The sequence below is a fragment of the Anas acuta genome, chromosome 5 (genome assembly GCF_963932015.1).
Source record: "Anas acuta chromosome 5, bAnaAcu1.1, whole genome shotgun sequence".
Classification (NCBI taxonomy): domain Eukaryota; kingdom Metazoa; phylum Chordata; class Aves; order Anseriformes; family Anatidae; genus Anas; species Anas acuta.
In genome coordinates this window covers 7,927,516-7,940,569 of record NC_088983.1, presented here as the reverse complement: position 1 = coordinate 7,940,569, position 13,054 = coordinate 7,927,516, and the positions used below count along the sequence as shown (strand labels likewise).

General features: G+C 43.7%; 1 protein-coding gene across 1 annotated transcript in view; it reads right to left on the bottom strand.

Annotated features, from left to right (window-relative positions):
* BRF1 (BRF1 RNA polymerase III transcription initiation factor subunit) overlaps window positions 1-1,217 on the bottom strand; it is a 175,451-nt gene extending 174,234 nt beyond the window's left edge. Inside the window, exon 1 of the mRNA XM_068682552.1 lies at window positions 948-1,217. The gene's annotated coding sequence lies outside the window, so the exon portion shown is untranslated. The remainder of the gene's footprint in view (window positions 1-947) is intronic.
* Window positions 1,218-13,054: the final 11,837 nt, after the last annotated feature.

Genomic DNA, 13,054 nt, shown 5'->3' with positions numbered 1-13,054 from the left:
ATCCACACTCTCTGTGTTGGCATTTCATAGGCAGAAGTCTGCCATAGTCTAAATGGCTGTGCTAGCAGAAAAGCAGAATATGCCAGTCAACTGTCCTTTAAGACCATGAAATGTGTGTTTCAACATAGATTTGAAGGAGTACATGTATGTAGGGTAATGTCACAACTCCTCTGGCCATTAGGGAACCCCTTCACAGAGAAACTTGCAGAGAGAATAGAGAGCATTGCTGCTGCCGCACATAAGCCTCTGCCTCTGAGGGAAAGGGAACAGGGCAAGGAACGGCATCCTCCTTCAAACAGGCCACTAGAATCAGGAAAAGGTATAAAATAGCAAGCAGCTTGGATAAGTATTTGTTGACCTATGGGTGAGGGCAGCTCTCTCCTGCTGGATGTCTTTTACAACCCAAAGAATTCTGCTTTCAGTGAGCTGTGTGTCACTACTTGCTTTTCTGAGGAGAGATTACCAGTCCCTCAAATAGGCCAGAGCTAACCCAGGGCTAAAGAAACCATCCGTCAGTACTTGTAGTTGTTGCCCAATGTCTAAAGCTATGAGTGGGCTAAATAAAGACAACGCTAGAGCTTAGAGAAGCCACAGTATAATCCTTTCCTGTCCCTGGAGAATTTTCAAGAATTTGGCAGATTTCCCAGTTTGAATTAGATGAATAAATTAGATGACCTAACATTTTTCAAAGGGCACCATAAAACATGTTTGGAGTAAATCAAACTATGTCTTGCCAATAATTTGAGTTAGCCTATGTTAAAAATATATATACATTTTTTTAAAATGTGAAACTTTCAAAAGAGAGTATATATATAAAAAAAAACAAACCTGCCACAATTTTCAAAATGAGACATTTAACTTCAGTTTTTATCACAGTGCATCAATTTTTTTTTGATCAAAAAAAAAAATAGTTTCTGAGAAAAATTCTAGTACAGTGCTAGCTATACCTTTTCTCCTCTGCTCTCACCCAAAGGCAGGAAATACTTTTTGCACCTCCAGAATCAGGACAGGATGGTTCCCAAAGCAGTATATCTTGCCATTTCTTCAGAAAACTGTCAAAGTCAGTAGTACAGAGGGGGAACACCATAACCATGGCAGTGTCAATCTCTGCTTTATTCAAAGGGTAAAGGATGATCTCTTGGTTCTGCATTTTTCAGCACATCCTCTTAGAAGGGCATTGGCAGCTATGGCACAGAGTCTGCCTGAGGGGCAGTTCTGGGAACTAGCACCACCCTGGGAGGAATCAATGGTTCACATCTCTTAGCCCACATCTCTTCACATCTCTTAGCACATCTCCTAGTTTCCAGGTGCTGCCAATTCACACTAGCAACTGTCACCATTAAAACCTCAATTCTGAGCTCTTCTTCCCAAGTTCATGGGATAAACATGCATTTTGTACAGCAAATTGAAATTGAGAACGTGATATAACAATATGCCAGTAAGATCTGGAGCCCTTGGCTTGCCCTTCCATTGTCCGTTCTTCAATCAGTCAGCTCACACCAAGATTATAAAAAACCTGAGCTAGGAGTTTACAGTCTGAAGCCCAAATTGAACAGAGCTGTCAGCAGATTATGTATTCCACTAAACAATGAGGTTTTCAGTCCCTTTTTGAACCACTGTTCTTTGCATGAGTTATGTTTGTACCATATTGCTGAGAAATTCACAAAACTATTATTTTTTAAACGAGTACAGTAGACAACAATGTTGTCAATGCATGTTGTCAGTAAGGTTTCTTTATTAATAGCAGCATGAGAAGCATTTCGGAGTGCCCTTTGCATGCTCAATCCCACACCCATATGCATGCGGCATTTTAGAAAATGTTAAGCTTAATTAATATATGATTTTCTTTGGAAGGGAAAATTAGAAGAAAGACATTCCCATACATTTTTCACCCATGATAATTTATATAGAGAGAGCCCCTAATGAAAGGAGCTTTCTTTATGATATGAGTAGAAAGAATGTCCAAAAAAAAAAAAAATCAGTAATAGTGTTGGTATTTCTAACATATCCTGTCTTCTTCTTCATAGCCTATCCCACGCTAAACAGCAACAGTAGAACTTTCTTCCTAATAAAGCTTTGGAGCTACTACCATGACTTCTCACCCGTGCTACAGAAATACTATTCAGATGACCAAAGATTTTGTAATCAAACAAGCTGCAACAATTATCCAGCTGAAACAGCAATTTATCAGGCTCAGAGCAAAAACAAACTATTTTTGTGACATATAAAATTATGAAGTACGAAGAGCCTTTCCCAATATATATTGTGACTAATAATTATCAGCCCATACAGCAATGACCTCTTAGCCACTCCCTCCGTGGTCACCTTTCATTTGCAACCATCGTGTCTGCCAAAAGCACGATGAGAAATAGCACCTAAAAAGTGAGATATTATCAGCTTTCCCAGACAGAACCATGCTGGGAAAGATCAGAAAGAGAAAATTTCCTGTCAGAGTTAAAGGAATAAATGAGCAACTAATAAATGTTCTAATTCAATAAATGCATGCATGCCGATATAATTTTTCATTTGAATAACAAAACCAAATGGTTGTTGTGCTGCTTTGTTTTTGTCTGTTTGTTTGTTCAAAGAGAAATTCCCGCAATTAACTTATAGGAATAATGGGGGAAATTGCCCAATAGTCACACAAAGAGCTTGAGTGTGAAATCACAACACAGATTAAATAAAATCCTACCCTAGCAATGTAGTATCCTCCACACCATTTTTTACTCAGTTGTAAAGCAAACAGCACTGGACAGTGTTGACAATCCTCTAGAAAAGCCTGTGAACCTTGAACAGCATTGCTGAAATCCTGAGTTTCTGCTACGACTTGCTAGGTAGTTGGGACAGAGCTGATGTAACTGCCTTCAGTTGTACAGTTGCTACACCAACAGAGCTCTTGCTTTCCTTTATTGACATGATGGGGCACTGCTTGCTCCCTGCAGCATCCTCAGGCCGAGCAAAAGGAGGTGGCTGGGATGCCATGGTCCAGCTCACCCAATGGCTCTTTCATTCTTCATCTGCCCAGTTCCATCCATCACATCTCATGATTTGAGTGCGAGATCTTCTCAGCCAAGCTCTTCTGCAGACAGGCTCATAGCAGACATACCCATGGTACTGCTCCATGGTTGCTTTCCTTCTGCCTGACTGCCCTCCTGCACCAGACTACCTCTGCCCTGCCACATCTCAGAGAGAAAGCCAGGCTCGGGAGGTGACATCTCCACACAATTCCACTGAGTAGCTCATGTATACTTTCAGCCTGTTGTTTGCCATAGGACCATGGCTCATCAGAGCTCCCACCACTCACAGCTCTACTATTTTGGCCCTTCACTGTCGCATAATCCCACTTAGCCGACATTTCCTCCAGGGTGCATGAGGCTTTGCATTATTTCTGTACTACAGGAGGTGCCTGAAAGATTCAAGTGACAAAAATTAGCCAGTTCTGAAGATCTGGAAGATCATTACAACACTTCTCAGCACGTTAGCAGATATAGCACCCTACAGCTGCGGAGTCTTCTTGGGCAAATTTCACCAGTACTGGAAATTTAATGTAAACAAATGACTTCTTCTGGGTTCTTCCACCCCAGCAGGCCAGAACAGGTAAATATCCCCGATCTCAGCATTCCTGCAGCTATTAGAAATACCCACAGAGGTTTCAATCATGCTTACTAATTAAAAGTAGGGAAGGGAGTTTCAAGTATTGTGTTAATCAAGAGGTGCTAAAGGAATATGACCTTCCTCTGAGGCAAAGTCTGGCATGATAGCCAATGTTTTCCATGACACATACTAGAAAGCACAGAAACACAATCAGCAAAATGATTCCCTTGCTTCAGGATTCAATACTTTAACAAATGACTCACTGATACATGCTTCAGATATTCCTACGCTAAAACCAGAGTGTAAGTCATATGTATAAAATTCACTGTTGCTCCATAAGCAACATGACAGCTTTTTCCCAAAACTTAACTGGAGAATGTCTGGTATGTTTGAACTGATGTAAGAAGTCTGGATTTTATGCTCACAATTCCAATGCATCAGTAGATAAACGCTATGTGAATGGACTTGTCTCAGCACTGGTTTTGGGAATTAAGGACAATTCAGCAATTAACTTTGCTGATCCATGAGCTGAAGAAGCCAAACGTCAGCAGAAGTATATGTCTTCATTGCTTTAGTAAAGAGAAAGCATGTTTTTGTCAGACTGCACCTGAGTACAACAATAAAGAGTTCATGATAAGAAATCATTAAATATAGAATAAGAAAACGTTCATTTGTATGTGCAAGGAGCAGTGTAGAAGAGAGCCATTATAGGTACTCTAATGCCTAAGAGAAGGGTATGAGAGTCAGAAAACTGGATATAATTGCAGGTTCTGACGCAGACTTTCTTTATGGCCTTGGGCTACACACCAGATATTGCTGGGCCCAAGTTATTTAGCTATAAAAGGGAGATATGGATACTCAAAACCCCTTATAATTCGTTTGGCTCTCCTAGATTATTACATAGAGACATACACCAAGAAAGAGATTTCTTTGACCACAAAGGAGAGCAAGGATAAAGTGGAAGAATCAAAGATGAATGTGACCTGATCCAAGACACAAGCAGAACACGGGTTTGACCAGCCTGGGGACTGAAGTAGAGGCCTCATCCATGCAGATGTCATGGTGGTGAGCTGGTGGGACAGAGACTGCTGCAGAGCTGTCAGGAGCATTAGCATGGCAGGGAGGAAAGATCTGCCTGGGAGGAGGACACAGGATTTACCAAGCAAGGTCTCAGGGGACAGCATGACACTGAGGCTGGCACAAAAGGCAGGGAGAGAAGGAAAGTATTTGGGAGACCTCACATGAAGGAGATATTGATGAGATACCTCAGCCAAGCAGCCTCTGCTGTTCTACATCCTTTCTTACAGGGAACCAGAATGGGACCTACTCCTCGAAGCACTCTGGTGAATATGAGCTGTGTGTCTGCTAGGAGGCTTTGCTGAAACAGATACACTGGCGAAGCAGCTAAGGGCATCAAAGCCAAAGTTGGCTCCTTTTAATTCACATCAGAGCTACATTGACTTGCTCCAGTGAAACAGCTGGTTCAGAAACCAAAATAGCTCATTAGTCAAGAGCATATTCCAAGGCTTGGATCATCTTTAGCAAAGGAAAGGGGCTCAGTGTCAGTGAGTTTGACCGGGGACACGGGAAAGGCTAACTGACCTTTACGGAGAATGTCAGCTGGGGGAACCAAGGCTTAATCCTCAAAAAGCTCATGCCAGTGCCAGGAAATTTGTGTGCCTCTGAACAGGCAGACACACTTACCAGCAGAGCATGAAGGTCCAGATGCTCTGTGTGCCTTGGTTATTGCATAATATTATCAAATAGGATTTTACATTTTTTAAAGTGCTCTGATCAAACAAATTAATCTTACTTTTTTTTCAGACGTCAGCCAGAAGACCAGCTAATTTCTTTGATGTAACTGTTAACTAATGAACTAATGTTGAATCTGCTCCCTCCCTCTATCATCTCTTCCATGAACAGAGTAAAATGACAGCTTGTTGGGTGCAATTATTTCCCCTTTTATCAAACTAAAATGCTGTCACTGAAGAGTGAATTGAGGGAGATGAACAATTTGCTACGGATGGGGTACCTCAGGAAGTAACGACACAAAGCAGAATGCTAACAGCTTTACCTTGTAGGGATGAGAAGCTCTTGGCATTCACAGATTTCCAAGTTTCCTCTAAACCTACCAGATTCCTTGTAAAGCAAATTTAATTGTCCTGGCAAAACCACTAAGCCTTTATGGGAATGCCTCTGCCGCTTGCCCTATGATTCTGTCCACCTCTTTCTGTTTCTTTTCCAGGTAGGAACAAGCCACGAGTCACTGAGTTGTGTGACACACTGCCAACATCACCGGACAGCCTGCCACTGAGGGGGGACAGCTTCTGCTTTTTGCTCACCGTGACAAATACCATTGCATTGAGAATTACTGGCGTTACGGAGGGTGCTATAGTTGTGTGAATATAAATAGACACACTGCTAGTAAAAGACTCTCAAGGATAAATAGCATAGGTAGTGGATTTTGTGAGACCGAAATAACCCCATGGTGTGCACTGAAAGCACCTCTGGCGAGTACCTGCTGTCACCAGCCGGGGTCCTTGTCTTTCTCCAAAAGGCAGAAAGCATGCATGACTTCAAAAGCCATGGGGTCTCACCAGCATCTCCCACTCCCAGGTCCTCTTCTGGGAGTTCCAGCCACCCCAGGTGCTTGTTCCATGCCTCCAAATGAGGTTTACATTTGGTGCAAATGAACTAAAACATACAAAAGTGTGATCTCAGCAAAGCAGAAGCAAAGCAGAAATATTTGGCCTAAGGTGAGATGCGTATTTGGTCTGAATGTGCCTCAGCTGTTTGGGTTAACAAGTCCGTGGTGCTTGAGAAAGCGAGGGGAGAGAAGGATGTGACAGGTCCTAAATGCTTGTGTTTTGTTGCAGTGTGTGCACTGAACGAGAGCCAGGGGTTAGTTCTGCAGACCAGGCCAATTCAATACCAATTTAATCCTGGACTAATGAGTACTGAAAGAGTCACAATCCTGACATGTGACTCCATTGATATTAATCCGTCAGGGACAGGCTTGGTTTGCGTGGTACCTTGGGTGAGAATGTGAAACCATGGAAGAATATTCTGACAAAATACAATATGTAGACATGTTTCTAATCTTCAGTGTAACTGACAACACAGACTTACATCTAGAACTCATTTCAAAGGTACAGCCATGGTTTTGTATTAATAATGGTCACAATGAAGTTACTGTTCCACTGCTTCCTGATTTTTTTTTCTTTCTCTTTTTTTCCCCTCTGTTTTAAATTAGAGCATTATGGAGAAATCCAAAATTCACACCAAGTCTAGATGTTCATTCTCACGTAATAACTCAGCTCTACTGGGTACAGTGTTATTTACTCTGATAGGAATCTTTCAGTAATCTTTGCTAAAAAAATATCCAGAGACAATTCTTAGCCTGTAATGCTTACTGTATTACAAGTACAATCATTTAGGCAATAAATGAGTCTTCATATTGAACCTTGATCCATGGGTTTTTGACTGGCTTCTCTGCTTTGCTCCCAACCTTCTGCTTGCTGTTGTACATCAGTTGTCCCTTCCTTGAAGAGAATGTCCCCTCTGGAGTGGCACCCGAGTCACAACAGGCAGGTGTTTCTGACTGGGGAGAGAAGGTTTTAAGACTAAAAAGGAATATGTCTGTAGTCATGTCAAGTGCAAATTAGCACAGGAATCAGGCCCCATGTGGAAATGAACCCTTAGAATTGCACCAAAGCCTATCACTTTCATGCAGACATGCTCTCAGCAAGGTTTTTCCCATTTCCACATTCACACAGCTTCTGCCAAAAGATCGTATACGGGACTGCCATTTGGACTTTCATCAGCCAATAATTCAGACTCAACTTCAAGAAGAAGGACTGTTCAAAGAAATGATATAAAATGTCCATTTAATTACTAGTAGGCACATGCAACTTACTCCTGTTTAAAGTGCAATCCTTACTACAAAGTTAGGTTCAGTTGTTTTTGGGGCTTTACTCCCCAGGCTTTCATCATCCTCAGAGAGGCTTCAGGAACTCTCTGAGTTTTGCTCGAGGACATCCATGGCTCCGCTTGGTCAGGCAGCAGGGGATGGAGTGTCTCACTTGTAGAGATACAGTCTCCTGCTACAGGCCTGGAAAAACTGCTCATGCTTCCAAACAGAAGTCTACAGAGAATTAAATAGCCTAAAAGGCAGCCCTTCTGAAATAGTGTTGAAATAAAGAATGGCAACATGTCCAAAACACTGATTAAAGCTAAATTAACCTACATTAAACCTGAAACACTTATGGTAGCCTTCCTGTGGGTGTGAACCTGCTGAACCAGCAGCTGTGCAACAACATCTGAAGTATGTTCTGAAGGGTCAGAAGCTCCTCAGGGACAAGGTAAAAGCCTAGCAAGAAAACCAGACCCTTCTTGGGGTCTGTGTGCTGGATGTCTGACCATAGCTGCCGGGTTAAGTACCGAGAGCTGTGAAGATGCAGTGGCACAGGTGCCAGCCTGCCCTAGCAACTGAGTGTTTGCCCAGGGATCTCAGATAGCTTGTCTGCTGGTGACTAACACCCTGGCAAGTCCTACACTGCACTCTGTACTGCTATTGTAACCGCTGCCAGCTCGGTGAAACAAGAACACATCAGCTCTCAGCTGCCGCAGTTGCTCAAACTCATGTCAGCACCACTTCAGAGAGGTCTCGGCCTACCCAAGGCTCTTGGAGAGAGATCTGTTAGGGACTCACAAAGACTTCAGAGTGTGTGACACCAATACCTTGAGCACTGGGAGGTTTAGGACAGAAGTCCTGGAGCACACCTAAAGGGTGAGAGGCTAGAATGGAGCAGCAGAGAGTGCTGTGTAAGCCCTACAAATCCTCACAGCAAGAGGTCTTCCTATCAGCTGCAGTCCCTGTACCACCATTACTGCCCTTTGCTCTGTATGTCCATGTGCTGTGGGCCCATTCAGGGCTGGGTGGCATTTAGGCCATGCTGTGTTCAGTGCTGCACATTTTAAGGGTGAAACTTTTCTCCAGAGACTCTTCAGTTTATGTTTATATTCCAGACACCTACTGGAATCATAGAAAAAAATAGGTTGGAAATGGCTTCTGCTGGACTCTGCTGCAATCTTCCGCTCAATGAAAGGGTGGGTTTCTGCAGGCCTCATCTAGCTAAGCTCTGAGTTCTTCCAAGATTAGAAATTGTATGCACTTTCTGGTCAGCTTGCTTCAGTGCCTGACAGCCCCCACTATAAAGAACTGTCTTCCTTTTGTCTATCTAAACCGCCTCCCATCCAGTCCCATGAATTTGTATATGTCCAGTTTATCTATGTTGCCCCAGCATGATCATCTTCCACTGTGGGTAGTATCTTTCTGTTCCAAACTCTGCCACTAGACGTAGATAATGGGAGCAGACTCCACCAGTAAAGACAGAGAAAATACTGAGAACCTCAGACTTTTCTGTGTCCTTCATCACCAGATCACCTGCCCCATTCAGTAGTGGACCCACATTTTCTTGGTCTTCCTTTCACTACTAACATGCCTGTAGAAATCTCTTCGTATTTGTACTGCTTTCAACCATAGCCAGGCCTTGGCCTTCTTAATCCTGTTCTTACATACCTGGGTAGTTCTATACTGCTCCTTGAATGACTGTCTTTGTTTCCAGCTCTTACACGTTTTATTTCTGTTTTATTATTATTATTATTATTATATCTGTGTGTTTTGTTGTTTTGTTTTTTTTTCTCAGTTGGTAGTTCTGTGCACCCACACTGGTCTCATGCTACCTGCTTAACATTCTGTGAATCAGTATGGGCCATACCTGGGGTTTGAGGAGGCAGCCTTTGAAGACAGACTAACACTCCATATCATTTTACTCTTCACAGCAGTATGCCAAGGGATGTTGCTTATCAGTTCCCTGAACAAGCCAGTCTGGTCTCCTGAATCTCAGGGTCATTGTTCTGCTACTCACCTCTCTCCCCTTTCACACGATCTTAAATTCTGCCACCTCTTGGTCTCTCCATGGCTACCACTGACCATCACAACCCCTACCATTTCTTCCTTGCTTTTGAGTAGTGAATCCATCAGAACACCTTTCTACTCAGCCTGTCCAGCACTTATATCAGGAAATTGTCCCTGACCTGCTCCAGAAACCTGAATTACCTGTGCGCTACTGCTTCCTGCCCAGCAGATGTCACATTGGTTGATATCTCCCATAAAAAACAAGGCTTGAAACTGTGACATTCTTCCACATGTCTAAAGAGCTTTCATCTGTTTTGTCTTCTTGACTCTGTGATCTGCAGTAGATGCCTACCACAAAGTTACCTGCGTTGGCCTTTGCTCTGATCCTGTCCCATAAACTTCTGACCAGCCCATCACACCAGTCCATAACAGAACTTCATGCATCTGAGCTGCTCCTGTCTGTGCAGAGCACAACAGTCCCATACATCTCACCTGCCTCCTTCCTAAAAGCACGTATCACAGCCCTTCAGGTGTGAGAGCTCTTATAGCTTCTAAGCACAAAGGAGCAATGGGTGGGTCAATTCCCTGCCTATCCAGGCCTGCCCTACTCTGTCTCCCAATCCAATCAATACAGAGATCTGGGCACTGTCTTAAGGTGACCTGCTGTGAACACCTAAATTAGATGTTCCTCCTCCGTCTCTTGATTATTACACTGAAAAATGTTAATAGCAGCCTTTGGGCAAGTCTTTAATCCACAATCCCCACACATCCCATTACTGTCAGGAACACATCATGCACACCCTTCCAGGTTCAGCAGAAGGAATAACCATCCTCTTATAATGTAGTAAGGACAGTTGATCAGTGGAAGCCCTCTCCCAGAGATCTAGCTTCCACAGCAGGACTTGGAAAACTCAGGAACTGCTGTGTTTGCCCAGACGTGGTAATGGCTGATGTGCTTAGGTTGGTTTGGTACTGGAGAGGGAAAAGTAAGGAGCAATGTAGAGAGGGACTCTCTTGAGGTCAGACCTTGTCAAGGCCAGCAGTCTTGGGAATGTGTGTACAGAAACTATTCATTTGTGCTTGTTTCTACTGCATTCAAATAGAGGGAAAATAGACTCTGTGTTTATCCTTCTGTAAATAACACAGAACACACTGGGAATAGACTGCATTCATATTATCACATCTCTTCCAAACAGAAAGGCTGCAACAGATGACAGTATATTTACAGCCTGTTCTTTCAACCTTTCTCACATGGAAGAAGAGCTAGAGTAAGAATATCTTCATATTCTGTGAATTGCAGTTTGTTTTATTTTTGCTGCAAGCTGTAAAAAATCTCACTGCAAACATTTATACTGTAGTTTGAGCCACAAGAACTGTAGCTGGTACATGGTGCTTCCAGTGCAGTTTGTCTACAGGATGCAGGCTTTAGACCTATCCATTGCAGGAACACATACCACCACCACCATTAGGAAGCCTTTCTAAAGAAAATCCAGACTGACAACTTCTCTTCCTACTGCAAATCGCTGCCTGGTTCAATTTCCAGTCTGACTGCTGCTCTCTTTCCCCCAGCACACCTGGAGGTAAGAAGGCATCACAAGCTCATGCTGGCGAGGAGCACCTGAGGTGATGGTATCAGCTGTCCATACCAAGGAGCTGCCATTGGTTCTCCTTGCCTGGTTGGTAGGTGCAGTTTGGCCTTGAAAGGGCAGGGAAGATAAGCAAACAGGAGCAATGAGAAGCCTCTTTAGGGTTCTGTCAAGGATTCATGGACTGTTTTGTCTAGCTGAGAGGGAAAAGAAGGCTGAAAAATATTCCCCACCTGCCCAAGGCAGAGGATCAGGAAGCATGTTGGCATCTTTCACCACTGCAGCACCCAGCAACAAAAAGCCACATTTCCAAAGGTGTATGAGTGCTAGTCTTCTGATTTCATTGGGGCATAACACTGCTAAAATGTTTGTGTGAATCCAAGCAAAAATGGACAGAACCTGTTATATGCTGACAAAGTGCTGCTTTTGGCATGTCTTTCTTGCACAGGAAAATGGGAAGGCTCAGACTGCCTGTTCCCTGTTCCCTTACTGTAAGGACAGTAAGTGCTGTCCTTAACACGACAAGACAAACAGGACTGAACCAGAGGGTCCACAGACAAGGAAACTACAAGAGCTCCAGGCCCTGCCGTGCTCACAGAGAGCTTGCTGAGCCCCGTAGCCCTGCTGCTGTGTGAGTGCTGTCTTCATAGGCTACTGCTCCAAACCCCTCTGCAACGCAAATAGAATGGACCTGAGCTACTTTGCTTCTTTCCATACCTCAGGACACCCAACTGCACGTAATGGTCACCCTACGGCCTGATGGCTCCCCTTGCTGCACTGCCATCACTGTCTCAGGCCCAAAGCCTGAAACCAACAAAGGCAGAGTTTCCTTAATTAACCATCAGGCAGATTTTTTTTTTCTCTGTCTATTTTTCCATCTCTAAGTTGCGACATTTCCTGCCAACTTGCTGCTTGGCATGAATTTCTACAACAGAGCAATATAACTTCTGAAAATAGACACTTACACTGGAAAGCCTGACACACCCTCTATGGAGCCTATGAGTGGCAGAGCCATAATCAAAACCCAGTCAAGACACTAGGCCATGCTAGCAGCACTCAATTAAGGCTCTGATCAAATCAGGCCTAAGAAAGTAAATGGGGACTCAATAAGTGCTGTTGCACAGAGCCCCCAGGCTCTTTTCGTCACTCCAAGGCATTCGAGTTTGTACTCTTCATAGTAACCCTAGCTTGGGCAAGTTATTCCGATATCGCTGGCATATTCAGAATCCCTTTAAAAGGAAAAAATCATGGAAATGGCCAACCTGCTGTGATTTCCTAATATGAAACTGCATGCAAAGCCTATGGAAATAAAAGCCGGTATGATACACTTCTGAGCTCTGCCTCTCATTAACAAGGGTGGGTTTCCCAGAGTAAAATTCTCCAGGGCCAAATAACAGGAGACTGATAAATAAGCTTGTCAAGTGCCCTTTCTGACTCAGTCTCTCCTGCTGGAAGGATGACTCACTGTCATGTGTGAAAGGCTGCCAGGTCTTGCTTACATGCTGAAACAAGCATGGCTTGTCCGTGTTGGCCGTACATCGCTTCAGAAGCAGCAGACACTCAACACCGTGAAGGCAGCCCTGGAAAGGGCTCTGCTGACTAAAGGATCAGAACTTCAAGGTATTTCTCAATCCTTTCTGGAAAGTTCAAGGATGTTGTTAGATTACCACAGGAAGCATAGGCCCAAAGCCATGGCTGAGGGCTTGCCTTACTACCAGTGTCTTCAAACTAGACCAGGGCCATCAGATTTTACCCTGAGTGAGCCTGATGGCATGTTACAGGTGCAGACAGAAGTAACTGAGCTGCCGTTTGTCCATGGAAAAGAGCTTGCAAGAGCAGCCAGTCACTTGTTGCTCTCCATTTCATGGACAGGAAGTACCCCAGTGGGGCCATTCCCCTTAAGGAGACTCTGAGGAGCCTACCTGGAACCTGGAAAGGGACAAGCATATCATGT